Here is a 22302-nt window from a genome sequence, read left to right on the forward strand (position 1 = left end):
GAAAAAGCATATATTTCCACACCAGGGGCAAAACAATAGCACATAACATTGTCTGGGCAGGGACAGTCAGGGCTTACAGTGCTCTCATGGCCCTGACAAGTAGGAGAGGTAAAGTTATCAGATTGAGACAAGTAATTTTTCTCCTCTGCTCAGCAGTAATGATACTGGAAGACTATCTAGTTTTGGTATTCCCTATTCAAATGGACTGTTAAGAAATTGGCTGGCATCAGCTGAAGGTTGGCAAGATGGTCAGGGGCCTCAGGCACGTGACCTACCTGGAGAGGTTGAAGGACCTGGGATTACTGAACGTGTCAGGAGAAAGCTAAGGTGCGGTCTAACAGCTGCCTACAGATACTTGCAGGCAGTTACAAAGATGATGGAGCCAAGCTCTTTTCATTGGTGGCAGATGGTATAAAGAGGACAAAACCTGCGTTTTGGGAGGTTTACTAGCCATGATATTAGGAAGGAGTCCTTCGTTTGGAGGGTTGTGCAGCACTGGAACAGGTTCTGTCCTTGGAGGAGAGGGACTGGCCAGACAAAACTACAGCTAACCTGACCTTGTGTAGGAGATCTCTGTGCTTTGGATAGGAAGCTGGAGTAGATGACCTCCAGCCATGCCCTTCAATCAGAGTCCAATGACTCTGTGATATATACCTGTGTTTCTCTGGATCAAAGTACCAAATATTCCATATGACCCTTCAGACTTCTACATCGTTTAATGTTTCGTCAGTAATCTTATCCTATCAGTAAACTTTATCAACAGTATATAGTCTGTACTATCAAATTGTTTTTGATAATGTTGAATGCTAGGCCTCCTGGAGAAATTCCACTGTTTCCTTCCTTTATCAATGATGGTGTTATTTTGTTACATAATTCAGTTACTAAATCTATATCCTTGATGAGGTGTTTCTGTTTAGTAATACTGCTAAGGCAAATGGCTTATATTTTACAAAAGTCTAAATGCAAAAAAGCACAATCGCCTTTATCAATCAAGCATATAATTTTCCCTCAAAAGCTGAAATCAGGTTTGTTTGTTGTGTGACCATTTTTCCATAAAATCCTAGTGTCTGGTACTTATTATCTTTCAAACCTGCTAGTTTTACTCCAGTTTGTTGTTAATACAATCCTGTGTCATCTGTTCCATCATTATGTCTGGGACTGATGCCAGGTGACCTTGAGCTTCATGGTGCTTTTTTTGTAAAAGACTTACATATAGTTTTCCATTCTTCTGGAATTGTCCCTGTGTTCCAGGACTTGCTACACATGATCAATAACTCTTAAATAATTTGTTCAGCCCTTTAATGAATCTTAGATTCCTCTTATCTGGGCCAGCTGGTGTTGAAAACATTTAGTCAATAACATCCTCAGCTTTGTGAAACTAGCCCCATAGGAAGTGGTTGCACGTGTGCACACACATCTTGTGGATGCTTTCCTTTTCCTACCCCTGCTCCAGTCTAGTAAATGGGTGATTTTTATTGATAATAAAGAGATCTGAAACACCTGCCTTGTTTAAACACTGAGGTGCGTCTTTGGGTGAGATCATTCTATCTCATCCCTTTAAAAACTTCTGATCACTGGTGTTTGGTTTTTTTTGTTGTTTTTTTGTTTTTTTGTTGTTTTTTTTTTTTTTTGGGGGGGGGGTGGGGAGGGGGAGTTAATCTATCTTGTAATTTGCTTCCCATACAACTTGGGCTTGAGGAGTAATTTATCCTCTTGCCTACTTTGATCATACTTTGATCAATAGACTTCTTAGCACATTAATCTATATTTATCTAAACTCCTTCAGGTTTGAGTTATGTTATGGTTATTCGTAAGTTTTGGTATGCGTGTACATATAGGTGAGTGTATATGTATGTGTGTATTTGTCCAGTCCATCTTCCTGAAATAAATTAAAGACAGAGATATTTAGAGATGAGGTTTTTGGCAGAGTAGTCCCCAAAGTTTAGAAAAGATCAGGTGGTGTTTCTGTGATGAGATGGAATATGTAGCCTAAGTTAAATTATTTATATTATTGCCATTAGCACAGGATCTCAATACCATCTATACTTAGCGTTTCCTACTTGAACCTCTAAGTGACCCTCTTTGCATTGTTGAAAAAACTCTAAGCCTTGGTTAGTTTTCCTAAGTGATAAAATTAACCTCTTGCCTTTTTCAGCATCAAGGTAACTAGAGTTCTTTGGGAGAAGAGACGCTCTTGCCTATGCTCTTATCCTTCCTCTCTCTGCCTGGGAACCAGATTGCATGAGAGAAATGCACCGCCACAGCTGCTCTTCCTGCTCTGCACCACTTGTCACCCTCTTCCTTAGCACCAGTTCTGCCCTTGGGACTGACTTAAAAACAAACCACTTCTCCTCCGGCTCCCGGTGCTACCATCAAGTTTTTTCAAGGTGGGGCTTACTTTCCACTTGATAAATATTTTTAAATATTTAAATATAATTGTTGGTACAAGTTAGTGCCGTGCAAACACTTCCATGGTGAAGGAAAAAATATACAGAAGGACAAATGGAAAAAAGCTGTAAACTGAGAGTCAGAGGCTGTAAAGAAGAGGTTTCTTTGCTTCCCCCTAGTAATGTAGGTACAAACCTCAAAAATGAAAAGAATCTGTATTCCCTTTTCTTGCCCCTGTTTCAAGTTTTTGGATTGACCCTGCTTAGTAGAGCCCTTAGAAGGGCAAGTAACCTCATTGTAATAAAATACGGAGACTTACCTGTATATTTGTTTTGATCCCACCCCATTTGCCAACCATTACTCTGATGTTACATGGAGAATCACTCACTGAATAAGCAGTAAAGATCGCTGGTGAAAAAGTTGCAGAATTATCTCTTGAAATTGTCAGGATCAAGCCAGATAGAAAGTACTTACAGGAGCAAAGCCAACAATTACTCTCTTTGCTCTCTTTGAACAACCCTTTCCGTGTTCTCTGGGAACACCATTTTTAAAAAAAATATTATTTTAATTTTTTTTATTAGAGGTCATTTCATGTAAGTAGCAGATATTCAGTGACACTGATGAATTTGGCAAGGATAAGTGAATGCTATAATGTCAGTGACACTTTCTCAACTAATCAGCCTTTTTCACTGACCCAAGGGATGCTGAAGTTTTTGTCTAGCTAGTTAACTGAAAATATTTTGAAGTTTCCTTCTTGCTTTTTGTCTCATTTTACTTGTTGCTGTCATTTACAGTACTGTGAAATATGCCCAGCTGTGGGCACAGACTGCAAGCAAATCTCTGAAAACTACTGAAAATGTAGGTGCTGCTAAAACCGGTGTGTAATAAACTCAGTTGGACTGCTGTGTGGCTGCAACCTGTAATGCTTCCAGTTGCTGAATTTATTCATATGGAGCCTGCTCAGACACCTTCTCATGCCACCTTGAAGACGGAGCCTAGAATTCAGATTTGCTTAGAAGCTGCTGTTAGGTTGACTTTGCAGAAAGCTCCATATGGCAGGAGCATTGAGTGTTTTGAGAACATGCTTTTACTTGTCACTTGTGTTCCAGTAAATGTCAGCATAATTGAAATCCCCATGATCAATGTCTGGGCTTTTTACAAGTCTCCCTTTTTCATGCATAAATGCTTCCTGTTCTGCATTCTAATCCTGCCCTGGAGACACTTAACAGTTCCTTATGACTGTTGTTTTTTTCACTATTTTCACTCTCATCTCAGTCCAAACTCTTTCAGCTGTGGTAAGCAGACTATATTTGTAAACTTTTCCCTCTGAGATAATGTCCTTCCTCACATATGTTTGCATATAAACGTAGTGTGTCCTGCTACTTGAATGCTAACATTGCCAGTTCCTTGGTTTATTGATATAGAGATGGGGTAGTCTCTCTCCACCACTACATTATTTAAGGTGAATGTGTAAGGATAAAGAGGGAAAAACACCCTGGACCTCCCTGTGCTTTTTTATGATTCTGTTTTGTAAGCAGGGTGAAAAGCTAAGTGAGCTGATAAAAAGACTGTCTTATTTACATATGAACATTTCTTTGCAGGTCTGTGACAGAAGATAATGTCTTAGAAACTTGAGGAACTTCTGTTCAAGTCTTATGTTAAGATAGAGGTGACATTTTCCTGACCTTGGGAAGTTGTTGCAAGACTAGTGATTCTACATGTTTGGTTTAATATCTTATGATGCTCTCTCAAATCTCACGTTTTGTTCTTTCGGACATCCTTTCCTATCCCCCTCTCCATTTCTGTGCAGTTTCTTCTCATGGTGCTTCCATAGCTTCACAGACCAACTTCTGCTGCCAGCAATCACATCTGTTAGATCCAACAGACTGCACATGTGAATTAACTGTGCACATTAAATAAGGGAATTATGTAACCTGTTCTACCACTTTTCCTCCATCAGGAGAGAACACCAGGTTATTCAGAAGCACAGACACTGAGTCACCATAAAGCAAGCCATTTCTTTTTTTTTTTACCCTACACCTTCTGCTAAAATTTCACCACCATCACCACCAAACCCCAGCCTCCCACCCGCCCTTCTTTCACTGTGGGTATGTGGGTTTTGTTTTTCTCAAAGCTGAACAGCAACTTCTCCTTTTCTTTAAAATGTTTGTTGATGTTGTGGTCATGTCGCACGTGCTTCCTGGAGCCTCCACCTCTGACACCGTTCTTCTAGTGGTCCAAAGCAGGGACAGTAGAGCAGTCAGCTCTACAACATCATGCCTGGGTTTTGTTCCCCCTCCACATACCCTTTGCTCATTCTACTAACCTTCAGCAGCTTCTTACCGTCTTCATGGATTTGTTCAGATTTCACTGACCCTCTCAAATGTCATTTCTTACCATAGCCGTTTCACTTCTTTCACAGCACTTGCTGTCCCTTGGACCAGAAACCTCGGTCTGGTGCTTGTGTCTCTCTTGTGGCAGCGAAACAACCAGCACCTTCATGACACAGCAGGTCACGGCTCTTTGCTACAGAAATTTTTCTTGAAGTCTTGCTATTCTGTAGCAGTAATAACAGTAATATATCACAGTACTTTCACCAGGGAGGTACACAGGGAAGAAGCAGGCCAGATGGACTGTGCTCTGGGACACATGCTTGGCTGTCCCTCTCTCGGGTGGTAGTCTGGTAGTGGTGGGGAATGGCTTTATTTTCTCTTCTGTATACAGCTGTGTATTCTTTCAGTGACTAAGGATTAAATGCACAGGGTGATTTTTTTACTCCTCCCAGGTATTAAAGGGCAGCAGATGAAAAAATGAAAGGAATGCAATAGCTGGAATACATTTTTAGAAAAGTGGATATAATGCAGACCATGATTTCAGATGTATTTGACTCTGAGACAATTTTAACTTCGCCATGACCATTTATTGATATTATTCTGCCCCCCCACCCTGCCCCTCCTAAGGCTTATATCTGGGCAACACTAATTAATGTAATTAGGATTTTTCTGCCTTTTTAAAATACAATATAGAACTTCAGATACTTCCTTTAGTGTAATGCTGAACTATTTTATAGAAAAAATGAGCAATTTTATTTCATCTTGAAAATGAAAGCACCAGTGGTAAATAATATAAGACATTCAATTTTGTTTAATAAAGTTCTAACACACCTCGGAGAAAATGAACTTAAATACAGCTTTAGAATGAAATGCAAATTTAGAAAAAAGCACTCCCAAAACAAATGCATCAGCAGTAGAAGCTAACACTCTAGATGTGGCTTTGCAGGGTAGTCCAGCTCCTGGTAAGCCAAGATGACATTGGCCTGCCAATACCACATTACTTGGGCAGGAAGCAATGGGCCTGATGTGCTGACTTCAACTTTTTCTGTCCTGGAGATAAGGAACTGCATCACTGAATAGCAAGAAAAGTAGGCAACTTGGAGAGAGTGTGGTGAGGGGTGCTTTTAAAGAAAACCTGAAGACAGCAAAATACATACAGATTGGCAAGTTTGACCACAGGGAATAATGTTGGAATCCTGAAAATCCAACACAATTGGTATATCCTTGCTCTTAACATACCTAGAAGCATCAGGCAGGGATTAAGAGAGGGTCATTTAGCTGAATCATTAGGGGAAAAACTTGTGTTTCTTGGTTCTGCCGTGTAAAATGTTGAAATGATTTGCCAAGTCAGGTGTGCAAGCCTTCATCTGTTTAGACACACAGTGGAAAATGCACTTTAAGAAGCAAACCTGTGACATATTCCCTATGTGTACTTCTGGTTATCCTGCTTTCCCTATGCTTATCTTTTATACCACAAACCATGAGAGTTATCAATATTATTAATAATTCTGTTTCTGAGTATCTGGGTGCCATACAGGGAACTCCTATTCATCTCAGGCTCATAATGCTGCTCGTGAATCAGAAGACAGAACTAACAACAGGACAGTTGGGACTTCTCAGGAGTGAAGGAGGGAACCTGGGCACAGAAATTCTTCTTTCCATCTGCTAGCATGATGCGGACCTAGGATATCCCTTGCAACAGCTAAACTTTCTTTCCCAGACTCTTTTTGTAAAGGTCATGGTTTTCAGTTCCTAGGGAATTGATGTGAGGCGCTGGAATAATTTTTGACGTAGTTTTGGAACAGATAATATCAGAGATTTTGCAAGAGTCATTCTGACATAGAAATTGTTCTCTTCACCTCACTTGGATCAAATTCTTCTGCAACATCCCTTGATAAAAAGCAAAGTGTAGGAATCAGCTAGACTATAAGAACAATCTTGTTGTATAGAAGGGTATAAAACAGGAGTATAAAAGCATAGGAAATTAGACTTTCATAAACTTCAGCAAGCAAAGCTGGGGAGTGGTATATCACAGGATTGTTAAATTCATGAATGATGTGAAAAATATAAGCAAGGGGTGATTAGTCATTGTTTTTCACTGTGGAAGAACTAGCGGGCCTCTATCCTGCAGCAGGTTTAAAGCAAACAAAAAGGAAATCTTTATGATGCATATTAAATTGTAGGAAACCTTGTGGGACATTTTGGAGACCAAAATTGTAGGCAGAGCTGGAAAGGATCTGAATAGATTAATGAAGATTAAGTCTGTTTGTGGCTATTCCATGCAGCCATTTAGATGCAAGCTTCTTATCAGACACTGTCACAGATAGCTAGAAACAGGGGATTACAACACAAGAAGAACATTTTTATGTGTGCCCTGTTCTTATAATGTTCTGTAAACATCTGCTGCCAGCAGCTCTTGGAGAAAGGACGCTGAGTATATGGACCTTCAGTCTGGGACACAGCAGAACCATTTGTAGGAAACAGCTGATAGCTTTCTGGAACCCAGAAGGATGAATCACATCTTCACTTGGCTGTATTTCAAGCAAATGGTTAATGTGAGATTTGGAGTGAACTTTACAACTGACAAATGTAAGGTTATTTGGTAATAATGCTATCATAGCTGTATCTCTTGAGTTAACTGTAGTGTGCAAGGTGATCTTTCAGCTTTGTAATTATAACATTAATTTAACTGTAAAATGTTACTATTAGTTATACATTAATATCAGCTGCATAGCATGTCTGTCATACATAGTGTAAACAAAAGAAGGATTCCCAGGGGTTTAGAAATCCCTCGCTGGAGTTCTGAAAATTTGAGAAAATAAGAAATTATGATGAATTAAAATTTTTCAGGTACTATTATACAGAAAAATAACATTAAGTTTCATAGCAGAGACAGTAAAAAGCATTGTTTCTCTGGGTTCTTTTCTTTTATCCCCCAAATGGAAACATAAACGCCACATTTTTACAGTCTGGGGAATTTAATTTTTTCTCTACTCATTGGCAACTTCCCCCCCTCCACCCCGAACAACCCAAAAGGAACAAACAAACAAAAAATTAAAAAGGGGAGGTGGTGAATGATGTTTCAGGCTGGCTAAGGGGAATTTGAAGGGTGGGCACTGCACCTGTGCACAGCACCTACTCATGCACAGAAAACCCTCCAGGACATATTTGGTAAGCTAGACAGCCCAGACAAGGATGAGTCCTGTGCTGCACTCTGAAGAGGACAGCTTGTAGCTGAAAGCTCTTTTACAGTGAGAAAGGCAGCCACAGTTGAAGGCTTCCTGCTGCAAATGCTTTTCTCCAGTCCTTGTTATGTCTGCCCTGGGAACTAACTGCTGAAATACTTCTGCCGCCTGCAGCTGCAGCTCATGGGTGTAGAGAGGTAACCTCTATGTAGGAAAGCTGAACTGTAGGATGTGTATGGGAACAAAAAGTATTCTTTCCGAAGCCTGACAGTGATCTGGCAGTGGTTGCTGTATGCAGTGGCGTGGTACCAAGCAAGAGCATGTACCATAATGCACGAATGATTTAGAGCCAGACGTGCAAGGCAGGAAAAACGTTTCTGTATCAGGTGATTAAAGAGAAATGCTTGCAGGATGCATTATATGAATGTATCTTTGTGTTTTGAAACATATTCACTTTGGCAGCGTTTGTGTCACTATTTGTTTTAGAGCATTTGCTAAAACCAGTTCTACTGGCAAGAATTTTTACAGATCTAGCAAAGGTCAAACAACTATCACAAGCTTAGAAAGCAAAAGTTGTATTTATGATGGTTGAGAGCTCTTGTTGAAAAGGGCACAAGCTTATTCCTTCAGGTATGTGACTCATACAATACCATGTGACATCCTTTTCCAATGGAAAAAGGTCACATTTCAGATAGCAAATATTTTCAGAAGCAAGAGAAAAATTATTTTGAAAATAATTATTGAATACAAGAATGATTTTTCTTTGAGGGAGAGTAACTATTTAGACAGAATGACTATTTTTTGAGAAAATGACTATTTTTTGAGAAAATAACTATTTTGTGACGAATGGTTCTCTGAACTCTGTTTTGAGCATGGAATGGATATTTCAGTTATGCTATTGTGAACTCCACTCTCTGAGACAATCAGTAAGATAAAAAGGTGAAATATTTTCTATTATTGTGATATCAGAGCACATGAATTTGAACTCTTTAAGTTATTCCCCTGGAGATCTTGGAAAAGAAGGTTTTACAATAGAAAAAAATGCCTACATATTGCAGTCAGCGTACAGTCATCTGGCTTCTTTACATGTGGAATTCAAAGATTCCAGGAGGATTAACTTTTTGAAAAGGTGAATATTTGATAGACCTATATTTGAATGGAAGGGGGTATAGTGAAAGACAAATTCAGCAAGCAAATTTAAGTTTAAAAAAAAATAAATGCTTCAAATATACAAGGAAAACCAAACTTGCCTTCCCTAAATAAAACCCATTTCTTCTTCCTTTGCTCAGAGTAGCTGCATCTGATTATATAGTAAAATCCCTAAGCTAATCAGCTTTTATTATTTGTTCTCTATGGTCCTGTATTACAAAAAGAAAAGGAAAAAAAACCCCACAAACCCTGAAAAAAAAATCCCAGAACAAATCAAAAAACCAAACTCCTTGAAGAGCCCATCATGCACTTATTAGCTTTTTTCTTTTTTTTTTTTTGAATTTGAAAGAATGTTAAGGAAGGCCACTCCTTACAGATGGTCTGGAACAACTGAGCTTAAAACTGATAAACTCTGCCCTACAGCATGAAACAGTGAGGAAAGTTCACATACCAGCCATAAGTATTGGAAATAATACTCAGGTGCACACAAAAGTCCATTTAATCCTATACTTTACATCAGTCGCAGAGTCTTTATGGAAAAAACAGGAAGATCAGCCCTTGAGCTGCTAGTGGTTTCAACTGAGTGGTGGCATTTATTTACTTGTGTGAGGGACAGAAGTAGCCATTCCCAAATGAAAAGCAGAGCTTAAAAAAAAATCATGAAGGAACTGTACTCAGCTACACACTTGTTTGGCACCCAGTGTTCTGTATCTTGGCCTTGTTCTGCTTTGTGGTCTCAGGGCTAGAAAATATATTTTGTTCCAACAATTAAACTTTAATTTTACATTTCTCAGGACCAAAATTTCTGACTGGGAGATTGCCAACACCAGAAAGCTAAAATGTTAATCCAAGGGTGGGGCACAGCATTGAGTAAATTGTACGTGTTCTCTCAGAGGTTCTTTTTTGCTCCATACTATATCCAGCACAGAAATGATAACATCTTTAAATAGGTTAAATTTACACTTTTGATTCATTCCCTGGGAATACATGATTGCAAGGTGCCAGGCCTCACGTTTGGTCCTCAAATGGCTCTCAATTCTTTGCCTGTTGGAGAGACTCTGCATTTCCCTGGGTTCAGTTATTACGAATTTTGAAGAAAAGATAATGTACAGCCCCATCAGACGTGGAGTTCATCCAAGCTCAGAAGAGAAATTTTGTAATCAATGGACCTGCTTGACAACTTTATGAAGATTAGATCAAATGTGTTTTCTACAGTCCCATTGTTTTCCATCCCATAGTTACAAAAACCATTGTTAAGCCACGTTATCTGACCAGGTCCTTGTAAACCCTATCATTCAATGAATCATTATTAAGCAACCAAACAAAAACACGTTTTAACTTTTCATTATCTTTTCCAGTGTCGAACATGTGCAGTTCGTTTTCCTCATGTTTCATTTTTCCTTGTCATGTTCACATCTGTATTCTCATCCTGTATTCTCTGCATTCTCATTCTGCCTTACCTCACCTTTTAAAGGAGGACAACTGTGCTGTGAAAGTCACTGATCACTAGATTTCTCAGCATCATGTGTCTCATGGTCTAACTCGTGGACAATCTAGTGAGCAGAAGGAGGACTTGGTGGCTCTGAGTAGAGGTCTGAGCTATGTTCTTGAATTTTGTAGAAAGATAGAGGTTTTCAAATTGGGATCTGCAGAAAACAAACACTATGATGAGCTGTTTAAACTAGTTTTCTAGAAATGCCAAGGGGAAGTTTGAGCAAGGTGTATCAAACTCTTGGCACATATATTTTGAGGTAATACCCAGGCTCCAATTGCTTTGAAATAGATGGTTGATGATCTAGTAACACGGGGTCTGCTGTCAATTACATATATCAGCAATCTAGACAGTGTGTCAGACTTTTGAAGGAAGGGCTCATTTATATACTTTCTTAAAAAACGTAGAAAGAAAAGGAGGAGCTGCCCTGCTCTGTAACACAATGTGATTGTTTTCAAGCTGTATACTTCCTGAAAAGGGAATCAAAGACTGTGTGATGGCATTTTGCATTTCTTGATCATCACTTGCAGAGGCTTTAAAAGTAGCTTATAGATAACCAGAGGCCCAAAGTCTAGTGGGTGAACCTCTTTGAGTCAGTGGCAAATACAGTCTTCTGACTTATGGTCTCAAACATAGCTGAGTGGCCTTCAATGTAAGTACCTACATCCTCACTTAAAAGATAGTCTGGAGTGATACTTTTCTTAAGTCTTTTTGTTGCAGTTCTGTTTTGCCTGATTCTTCTTTTTCCCCATTGAGTCAGAAAACCAACAAAAAGTGTAATACACTGGCTAAGGAACTCGTTTAGAAGAAAAGAAGGGGATGATCCACCTGCTTTCAAACCCTGCATGGCTGGACTCACTTTCATATATATATATATATATATATATATATGTATGTATATGGGTGGGAAAAAGAAGAGTATACGAGTTACCGTTTTTATTATTGTTTGGATTCTGAGTTTTTCTGTGCAAGATTAGTTATTGCTGTTCTTTATGGTACATCATACTGACTACAGAAATGATGTTTTGTTCCTTGCAAGAAATAAAGAACTGGTGCACGTACTAAAAAAACCTCTTTGTTGCTGGACTTGGCTGAAAAGCTGTTCATGAGTCTAAACAGATGTTTAGAACAATGAAAAAGTTTTTGGAGTGTATGTTTATCTTTTAAAAGGGAATGTTTAAGAGTTCATTCAGGCTCAGGATCCAGCCTTTCCTGGAGGACTTTGACTGCCTAGCTAGATTAGAACAAAACTTAATGATCATAGAAAGATATTTTGCAAATATCATAAAAGAGATTCCTTTCCATTGGAAAGCAAACACTAGAGCATGTGGAAACTGCATTGCTCACTCTGTCTTTTTTGAAGACCCAGACTGATAAAAACTCTTTGAGTCTAAGTTTTGGGCTTTTTTTTTTTCTACTAGGTTTTCAAATAAAATATTTGTTAACTGTTTACAGTTCTTGACAGATTTCTAGGATACAAATCTTAAAAATATTCCTTACTTAGAATAAATTAATGTTTTGCATCTGTATTTAGAAATATTATAAACAATATTAATGCTTACAGAAGTGATCAAATATTTACCATCTGGAAGGTTCGCTTGTGTGTAGTTCTACAGTTCAGGTGAAAATAAAACCACGTTTCTACCCAAATATTATATATTATTCAAATTTATCCTGAAAGAAGATATTTCTTTGTAAATAACTTTATATATATTTTAATAGATTATATGTTTGTGTCAGTATTGACTTTGTCGTTCCCCCCAATATTTCCCCTTTCTATGTGATCTTTTCATGCTAGTGATCTTGTATTTACCCAGTGAATATTTCATTCCTCTTTCAATGTTTTTAACATTTTAACACAAACATTCTGCCTGTAGATAAACTTTCTTTTGTATTACAGTGACATTAAATAAAGAGTCCTTCCGGCATGACAGCCAGAGAGAGCATTAATAAAACTGTAGAATCAGCAGATCCATCAAACCCCTTCCCCAAAACATTCATTTGTCAGAGACAGAGGCAAGATGTATTGCCTGCATAGTCTGATATAAAAAAATACAGTTTCCAGAATGAAGTGATTCCACAATAAAAATGCTGTTATCTTGGCAAATAAATATCTGGGCTTCATAGCAGTGTGCAGCGCTCAGGCTCTGTGCTTTGTCTTCTGTGAAGAGGAAGCATGGACATGTGACAGCATTATAACTTCTTGAAGTGATCTCTTCATTATGTTGCAGGAAAAGTATATGTGGTGATACAAAGAATGTTTTATCCGCAGAGAATGGGCCTCTCTCTGGTGTCAGTGCTGACTATCATGTGCTATCCGCACCCATGCTCCAAGCTGGGAAGATGCAAGCCGTTTTTTAGTTCAGAACTGCATAACCACTTCAGCGCCCCCACTCACTGGTTCATCTAGGAGGCAAGCTTTGTTAGGTAAAAAAATTATTAGCCTGGAGGCACTGCGCAGATGAGCAGGCTCCTGTTTAATTGCCTAAAATTAAGGGTAGAGTAAGAGTGTGACTTTCTGACGTGTTTGATTGTTGGGATTCTTAAATACTTGGGAAAGGAATTGTTGAAGTGGGTGGAATGAATAGATGGATGACTCATTGCAACGGGTGAAGATCTGGAAAGGATTGCTGGCTTTACAGCATCTCAGAGAGCAGTAAAATTTCAGTGCCACCTTCTTGAGGCCAATGAATTGCATCAGTAGCTGCCTCTTAGTCTGACACAGCAAAAAGACGGATGCTTTAGATTTGTCTTACAGGGCAGGACTTGGTGTACACTGACCTCAGACTGCTTCTGGACGGGGTTACGGTCATAAGTGAGATTATGAGTGAGAGAAGATCAAACATCAGGTGGGGTAGCTGCATCCTTACTCAGGGAATGCGTGTTACATTTAAATGCATGGCATGTAGGTGACTCTGTCCATGTTACTTTGCCCACAGGAATCCTCACCCATGAGATGAATATTTGTAAAGACTCTGTCTTCAGTGATTTCAAGACATAGAGAAAGGAAATCACTTAGCAGAGCTTTTGTCATCCCAAGGCTGGTAGTAATCCAAACCATTCTTGGGCAAGGTGCTTAATGCAAGTAACAAAAAAGCAGCTGGATATAAATGAGTAATCTGGGCTCTGGCATCTGCAAAAGGAAAATAATAATAATAGTATATTTCCGTCTCTGAAGCCTTGATGACTGGCAGCCAGAATATACTATGTAGGACAGTAATTTAATACCATGTCATTTTTTCCCCAGATATGTTTTTGGGCACAATTAACTCATGAAACAGGTATGAAACTTAACGGTGTCATACTGTCCATTTAAAGCAAATTCAGCTGTGATCCATTTAAAGCAAATTCAGCTGTGAAGTCTGTGGTTTTACACAGCTTAACAGGACAATGGGAAAACCTAGGTTTAATTTGACTTGCAGATATATGTGAAATATGTAGATTCTTGCTTTTGTGTGAGATTTTCAATTAGCTATTTGAACTAGGCACTTTTTTTTTTTCTCTCCACCCCCCCCCCCCCCCCCCCCCCCTTCTTGTAATGAAAGAATTGATAACCCAGAATATAAGTTGTAGACTTGGGAAAAAGATTCACAAAAGCTAATTTATCTGTGCTACTGATTTATTCCCTCTGAAGTGGCTCTTGATCAGCCCACCAATATATTCTCAGCACCTCAATCCCATTGCTTAACAGCAGATTGCAAAGAAACTCAAACTATAGGGAAGATATAGCTTAAATAAACACTCCTTTTCCAAGCTTCACTCATGTGATAGATATTACATGTGCCCGGTACAGTGGGGATGAAAGAGAATTCAATTTATGATGGGAACACTGCCTTTAATTCAATAGCTTGGCACATAAATAAAGAATTATTAAAAGTCAGTATTTGGAGAAACTCATGTTATTTTAGAAATGTAACATTCTGCTTGACAGTCTTGAACTCCAGTGAAGAGCAGCTCTTTAAATCTTGAAATCTGACGTCCATTTGCCTGGTAGGCTGTCTTATCTGATGGAACAAAGGCTAACTAAGGGTCTCCTTAGTTGACCTTAATTTTCCTTTTAATCACCTATGGCTTTAACTCAAGATGCCAAGAATTTTCTTGGCATCCTTCCACAAAGTGCTAGGCCAGACTCCGTTTCAAGTTACAGCAGTATAAATTCAGGATCTGATCTGTCCTCAGCTCCTTCAGCCTTGTCTGGATCTCAGACCTGTTTCTGCTTCTTTATAGATCTGACATCTCTTCATTCTTTGTCTAGAATGACTTACCACTAACTAATATTTTTTGTTTGGTTTTCTTTTTTTTTAATCCTGGTGAAATAGCCATTGTTTTTGCCCTGTCTTGTGTGCTTATTTTGAAATTTTGCAGTGATCAACTTTTTCATGCTGATTTTATATAGTGGTCATCCAGTCTGAGAGATCTGAATTTGGTGTGTTCCTATAATGAATATTTCATACATTCACACATACATTTGAACAGCAGTACATTTTTTTACCTCTCTGCCATTGTAATTAAGGCTATATGTTTGGAGAAAATATATTCAAATAGATATTGTTATGGTTGTTTCCTTCAAATATCACTTTGCCTCTATCCTTCCCGAGCATTTGGCATATTAATTAAATGACCTTTAATATTCTGATTTGTTATTCCATTTACATATGTGAATATTCATTTTGGAAGAGGCTGTAGTCTCATCCCACAAGGTGAAGGGAAACATGCTACATGACTTATTAGTATTTCAGTTAATCTTAAGAACTAGACTGCAAAATATTGAACACCCAAAGAACTCCTTGTTACCAATTAAAAGTTAAGCATTTGCACACACAAAAAACCCAAGTATTAATATTAAAAAATCTAGAATGAGATAGATTAGTTTATGGACTAATCTTCTTAAGGTTATTCCTTGGGCAGAAAATCTGAAGGGAATCAATAGTTCATTACAATGTGCTTGTTCAGCTCTGCCCTGAAATTATAAAGTTCTTGCTGCTTTGTTTAGACTCAAGAATTTCGGTAATTCAGTGCTCTGAACTTTCTTTTAAAGGCTGTATCAGCTAATCCACAAAAACTCCCGGTGTGGAGACTGCTGAATTACTGAGTGAAGGAGGTTAGAAGTTAAGGTACTGAATCATTGGTACCCAGGTACATCACCTCAGTAAATTCAACTTGTGGTTGGAAAGCAGGTGGAAAGGAGCTGATATTTGCAGGGAAAGACCACTGTGTTTTCACTTAGCAAGTTCGGGTTGACCTCCTGACTCTGGGGAATCAAGGTACAAATTACTAATAGAATGATGATGAGTTAATTAATTCAGCCAGAGGCAAATCCATTGCTTTTAATTGCTATGCTTGCTTTGATAGACTTAGAAATTAGCCTTATATCAAAAAAGATATCACCTCTGCTATCCCATGGGGCGCTGGTTTACAAGATTTAAACTTGTGTGTAAATTGATTAAACCTGGACATCAAATTAAGTTATGATCTATTGCCAGGATCTGAGGGCATATCCCAATACCTCTGCACCACAGTTCTGGCATAAGGAAAGTCTCTCTTCCCTTCTGTTTGGAAAATATTTTTTCATTATAATAGAGTTATAACTTCACAAACTTTGAGGCAGAATTTTTGGAGGAAAGGTCAAAACACGGTGTCTGTTTCACAGATTTCTATGGACAGGAATGCCTCTTACAGCCCTACTTCACTGTAATACCAGAATGCCTGGTAATCCTAATCCTCACTGTTGTCTTTCAAACATAAATGGTTTTGAAGGAATCTCCAGGTTGAAGTGAAATTGCATTAATTTTTACCACTCAAAAAACTCAAGAAAATTACAATAGCCAGCAGCTAGTAAGTTTTTTCTTAGCAATGTGTTTGTTTGGTTCATATTTTTTTTTCTTGTGCAAAAGCATTTAAGCATTATATAAATTCTCATATAATTTATGAACAATTCATTCAAACTCTAGAACTACATCTCTAGCAAACTAAATCTCTAGCAAAACAAACAGAATTGTCTTCTTACAGCTGTTGAAAATACCATAAAAGTTTGATTTTCCTCGATCTATAATTAAGAATAAGTTCTGAAAAATTGTGGGATATTTTTTTCCACTGCTGCCTAGGAATCTCTTCCCACCCTCTTGCAAACAGGAAATGCAGAAAGTAGGATTTGCATTAATTTTAAGGAACTGGAGAGATAAAAGTGTTTTTATTGATCCCTTGGTGCTTGAGTCACAGTGTTTAAACAGACTGCTGCCAAACGTGAATAAAAAACCTCTCTTTCCCTTCAATGCTTTCTAGCTTTATTACAGACCAGTCCAAGTGGGGCACATATAACTAGAATTCGTAGTACCTAAGAATTGCCATGCTGGGCCATACTTATACATGAATGTCAGGCCACATATGAGGAGAAAACAACAGGTTTATGCTAAAGGAAGGTATTTTCCAGTGCAAAGAATTAAATTCAAGACTGTAATTTTAAATTAAATCATTGTAGAAAGTATAAAGAGTAGTATATGAATTCCCTCTATAAGAGGAAAATAGCATCCTTTTTCCCCCCCGAAGTATTACAATATACTTATCTACCACATAATAATTTTAAAATATCACATTAGCTTAGAAGGTAATGGCCTCTTTAGGAGGGGTGACTGCAAAATCTTCCGAGGCAGGCTGAGCTAGATCATTCACAGCAATGATGACTTGAGAATAATGAATAGTCCTTGATTTACAGGCAGATGGTCTGTGCGACCTACTAAATCCCTATAAATTTCGTCTTTTTTTTTTTTTTTTCTTCCCCCATGAAGTCTTTCTGCAATCTTGGCTTGGTATCAGTGAGCTGGTGTGTAAGATTAGTTGTTCTTTGGACTAGTGTTAGCATGTTTTATTTTTCAGCTGTAGAATAATTACTTAGCAACATAAGCCAAAAATTTCCAAGTGAGGTGCTTAAAACTGATTTCTAAATATATTCTGAAGTATTAATATAAGTGTCTCAAGCTTCTAAGTGGACACAGGATTCACGTAGCACCTAGAATCACCAAGGACTGAAAGAGTTCATCAGCTTTAAAAACTGCATTCATTCTAAATAGGAGAGACACTTTCAAAGGACTCTAAATCAATGGCCTTTAGATCCCTCAGTCACATGAACATTTTTGAAGATGTTGTCCTGGTTGTCTTTTGAACATGTGAAAAAAGAATAGCAAAGAATGAATTTTCTAATTGATTATTCAGAATCTGTACAGGAAAGCTACTTGAGATTAGAGGTTTTCCTCCCAAAATTCATGTCTATTTTTGAATTTATTTAGAAATAAATACAAATATATTGTAGTAAATTAAAAAAGGTATGGGTGCAAGACTGGAAAAATTGGTCCAGGAAGACCCAACAGATTGAAAGCAAAATGACTGGGGCAAGAAATATATCTACTTTTTGTCTCCTACACTGTGAAAGTTAGTACTTTTTGATTAGAAATCACTTTTAAAAATCACTTGATGTGCTTAAATGCAGTTAGAATACTGCCTTTCTACCTGTTAAACTGCAGGAGAGGGGTTTTGTTTTGCAAAACACATCATAGAATGAAGGCAGCATTTTCATTGCTTGGTTTCTTCTCTAGAACAGTCTGAGACTCACATCAGGATTGCAGGTAATATCCTTTCTGCAATCTAGATTATTGAAGTTTCCCCAAATTAGATGTTTTCAGACAATTATTGTCATTTACACTCTTCTTTTTTCTAATTAGGAAGTGATTAAGAACCCACTTTTTCATTTAGGTCTCTCTACTTAAAGCAGGGGAGGTTGAAATGAGATCACATCTTGGCAAGGCTTTTGTACATCTGTATACTTTTTGATGCATGCAAAATATGCTTATCCTTCAACTTGCCACCAAACTAAATATTGGGAAAAAGAATCTTTCCATCTTTCATAATGTTCTGCTTGCCCAGGATTTTGTATGATTTCCTACAGCTAGTGTCTTCTGCTGTGGCCTTTTGCTGTGCCCACTGTTTTTAAACTGTTATGGAAGAAAAGCAGAACCAGCAGGTTTTCAGAAATTCCTGGAGCCTGTTGTAATTCTACATTGTTGTTAGATCTTGTGCTGAAAAACACTCCCAAGGGCTATGTTGGCTGGGTTTGAAGACTTTCTGCAGCTTTAGATTCTTGAGGTACTAAAGCAGGCTTTCAAATGGTTTGGGCACTTGGAGAATATGTGCCACTGGTGCTTCAGTGCCGCCTCTTAGAGGAGAAAGGGAAGGTCCACAAGTGTGCAGTGCCCATTAAACTCCCTATCACATCAATTAGTCTGTCAAACAGTTCAAAGTATCCACTGAGTTTCCTTGGTAGATAGTCGTACACATTTTGTGTGTGTGCACGTTTGACCAAATGTTTCTGCTGCTAACTAGTTGGAATTTTAATTAGTTGAATATGCAAGGAGTTGGTCCTGATCAGCTAACTGTTTGTGGGTTCAGACTGGGAAGATCACACTGTACTTGGATAGAAATACTTGTGCAAAGAAGCAATCAGCAACACCTTCAAGTATAGAAACACCTGAAGTTTAAAGCAGTGGTTCAGGTGTGTGTGTGTCCCCTATCAGGAACGTTAAGTTCAGCCTACTAAGTCAGCTGCAGAATTGGGATGGAGCTTCAGAGATTCATCACATACTTTTCTTTCCCTTCCTTCCTACTCATTCCTTTTATACATACCCAAATAAAGGAGATCGTTTAAGATACACTTTTTAACAATACCCTGCACTATGGTAAAATGAAAATTTAAGACTCTCCTTTTAGAACATATTTTCAATATTCTCCCCAATTGATTTAAACCTGGATCATAGTAAAAAATGCAAACTAAAAAGGTACTGTATAATTTATGTCACTTTTCTGCTGACAGCTCTTCTTCTCACAGGCAAGTGTTGTAAGTGCTCATTTTAAGTCTTCAAGTAATTTAAATTGCTCCTGGATGCTTGCATTAATGTTGATTGCCTTTATAAATTTTTTTCTGAGTTGTTGCACCTTATAAGCCATGTCTGATTGCAAGAAGGAAACAAGGAACCCAGAAGAACCATTAGAAACAAGAAAAGAAAAGAGGTCAAAATTTACAAAAGAATGACATGAAGAAGAAAGATAGAGGAATGAAATACAGAGTCATTATTTTCCTCTGATGGCTTCAGCATTGCTAGATGATGGGAATTAGCTTTTTTCATTATTCTTGCATTGACTCTTGTGTTGACTTTTCCACCCATGATTTCATCAAAATGGTGAAATTATAGTGCTAGCCACAGGATATGATCAGCAAATGTAATTTTATTTTTCTGCAGAACTGAGAGGATTTACAAATTTTGTAATGTGTCCTTGGTGTCACGTTAATTCCATGGAATGGACACTGAATAATCAGGAAGGCATGGCGAAACGTGGTGTGCCTGGAAAAAAAGTCAATGAAATAGCACAGATGCTAACCTCAGCTGTGCAGCTACATTTACCCTGCAGATCACTGGCAGTAAAATGGGGGGAATTTATCATGTTGTTTTTTTCTCAAGTGCAAAAGCTTAGAATCAACACTTGAGAGGAAGGGACTGAGATGGTTTTGCCCCTACATGTCTTTCTGACACTAGGGAAGACAAAGGACAGAGTCACTCAATGATTTGGTCCTGAGCTAGGCTGTGGGCTGGCAGACTTGCACAAAAAACAGGTTTAGGTGGTGACCAAAGGCAGGCTGTGAGAGAGCAGCCTGCCTGCCCTGCTGGTGTAAGGAGATTTTCTTAAACTGTCTTGATGCTGGTTCAGGAAACACCTTACCTGTCTTGGTAAGTTAGGAAGTAACACCTGGCAGAAAAAGCATGTATAGATATCACTAATTAAAAGAAATAATGAAAAGAAATGTTTTTGCTACTCAAAATAGTTCATACCTATGCTTCAAATAAAAGGTCTATCTTTTCAAGATGTATTCTTACATAAATTTAGCACTTCAGCAAATAGCATGCCCCCTGGAACTCGTTTATATTACAAATTAATTTTCTTTATGCTTGTTTATACTCACAAACAATCGGAAGCTTATCATACATACAAGTGTATGAATAACAACATGTCACTGAGTAGGTTCAATGATTTTCTTTCTATCAGTTGTTCATGGATTGTTGATTTTGAGTCCTCCCTATTCTCAATTATTTATTCTTGACGTATGATCAGTCACCTGATTCATGAGGCATGGAAGAATCAACCCTCTGCTTAGATGACTGAAGTATATTTAGAAGTATTTTAGACAGTAATGAAAGGCAAATATTTGGTGATAAGCAATGATTCAGATTATGAGCTGTAAAAACTGGTGTAATTGTTGATAAGATGGCAGATACTATTTCAAGTTATAGCTGATCATGCAGTACCAAAGCCTCCCCCCTCCCCCCCAAAAAAAAAAGAAAAAGAAAGAAAAAAGAAATATCCCCTTACCTAGCAAGTTTCCTACCCAAAACAAAATGTAGAAAACTACAAAATATGGAGGCAAAGTGTTTATGATTATGTGATTATGATTTGTATTTGTGTTCAAGATGAGACATTCTCTGTTTTATGGCTTTCCAGTGTTATATGGGAAATGGTATATGTGAATTACCTTCTGAGGGTTGCTGGGACACAGAGCCCATTCAAGTGTCATGTACCTTGATATGGTAACTGTTTGGTATCTGCATTTTGCCATCAAAGGACATTTGTGCATCATGCAATAAAGTGATTTTTGCTTGCCAGTTTATTACACTGACTGCAGGGGGAGTCCAAAGGGTCTAATTTCCATTTAGCTGACTAACTTTTATGAGTGTGTTGCATTTTCATTATTCTTAGAAGGACAAAGGCAGATGAGAAGGAAAGCACTTGCTAGTATGAATTATTGTCAAGGTTTGCACCACAAAACGATTCTGCAGATCAAGTGGAAGCTGGGCCATTCTCTGCCTGAAGAACATCTTTCTCAGATGGCAACATACAGTAGATTTTTAACATCTGTGCTTTCAAGGGTATTTGAGCCTCATATTTCAAAGGGCATTCACAAGTTCTCAGATCTGACTATTCACAATGAAATAATAAAAATCATGATTCTGAATTATGTGATGTGCATTGAAAAATAGAAAAAAAACACTGCGTGGGGATGCAGAGCAGATGAGTCAAAAACCTTCTCCAATTAGAAAATTACTTTATGTGTACAGGGTTGGAGGAAATGCCATGAAAATTTCACTGTCTCATTTGTTGGGTATGAATTGTATTAGCATTTGAAGGCCCATGATTGAATTTAAATCTGTGGGTCTATAGCGATCACAGGCAGTGCTTTCGTAGTGCTGCTAATTCAGCAGATTTAGCACTGTGTGTAGCAATTGCACTTCAACAGGATGAACCAGGACATACGGTCCTAGAACTTCTTTCTAATTGAAGAGATATCACTGGAATGGCTTCCAAGATGAACTAAAATTTTTCCAAACAAAATATTTGCACTAGGACATTGTGAAATATGAAACAATTGTTATATTTGATAGGCAAATGTTTCCTGTCTAATAAAATTGGCTCATGAGCCATTGAATTCCTCTCTGAGAATTATCTTGGTTTGCATTTGGTACAGGGCACTGTGTCTGCAGTGAGTCTGAAACCGGGCTTGAACTGGGAGGCAAGGCAGCTAAAATGAAAACCAGAAATAACTTCTTTTCAGCTCTGAGAGAACAAAGGAGTCCTAAACAGATGATCTGTTGAAAAGTCTTCATGGGCCAGATGTTTCAGCACTAAGAGGGCAGGTTCACAGAAAATTTTCCATCCA

The 22302-nt window shown here is 38.0% G+C and overlaps 1 long non-coding RNA gene across 1 annotated transcript in view; it reads left to right on the top strand.

Annotated features, from left to right (window-relative positions):
* The window catches only part of LOC308064124, a 38904-nt gene extending 16904 nt beyond the window's left edge, over nucleotides 1-22000 (top strand). Inside the window, exon 2 of the long non-coding RNA XR_013928213.1 lies at nucleotides 2156-22000. This is a non-coding gene — a long non-coding RNA (uncharacterized lncRNA). The remainder of the gene's footprint in view (nucleotides 1-2155) is intronic.
* Nucleotides 22001-22302: the final 302 nt, after the last annotated feature.

The sequence above is a fragment of the Falco punctatus genome (genome assembly GCF_963210335.1).
Source record: "Falco punctatus genome assembly, chromosome: 5".
NCBI lineage: Eukaryota > Metazoa > Chordata > Aves > Falconiformes > Falconidae > Falco > Falco punctatus.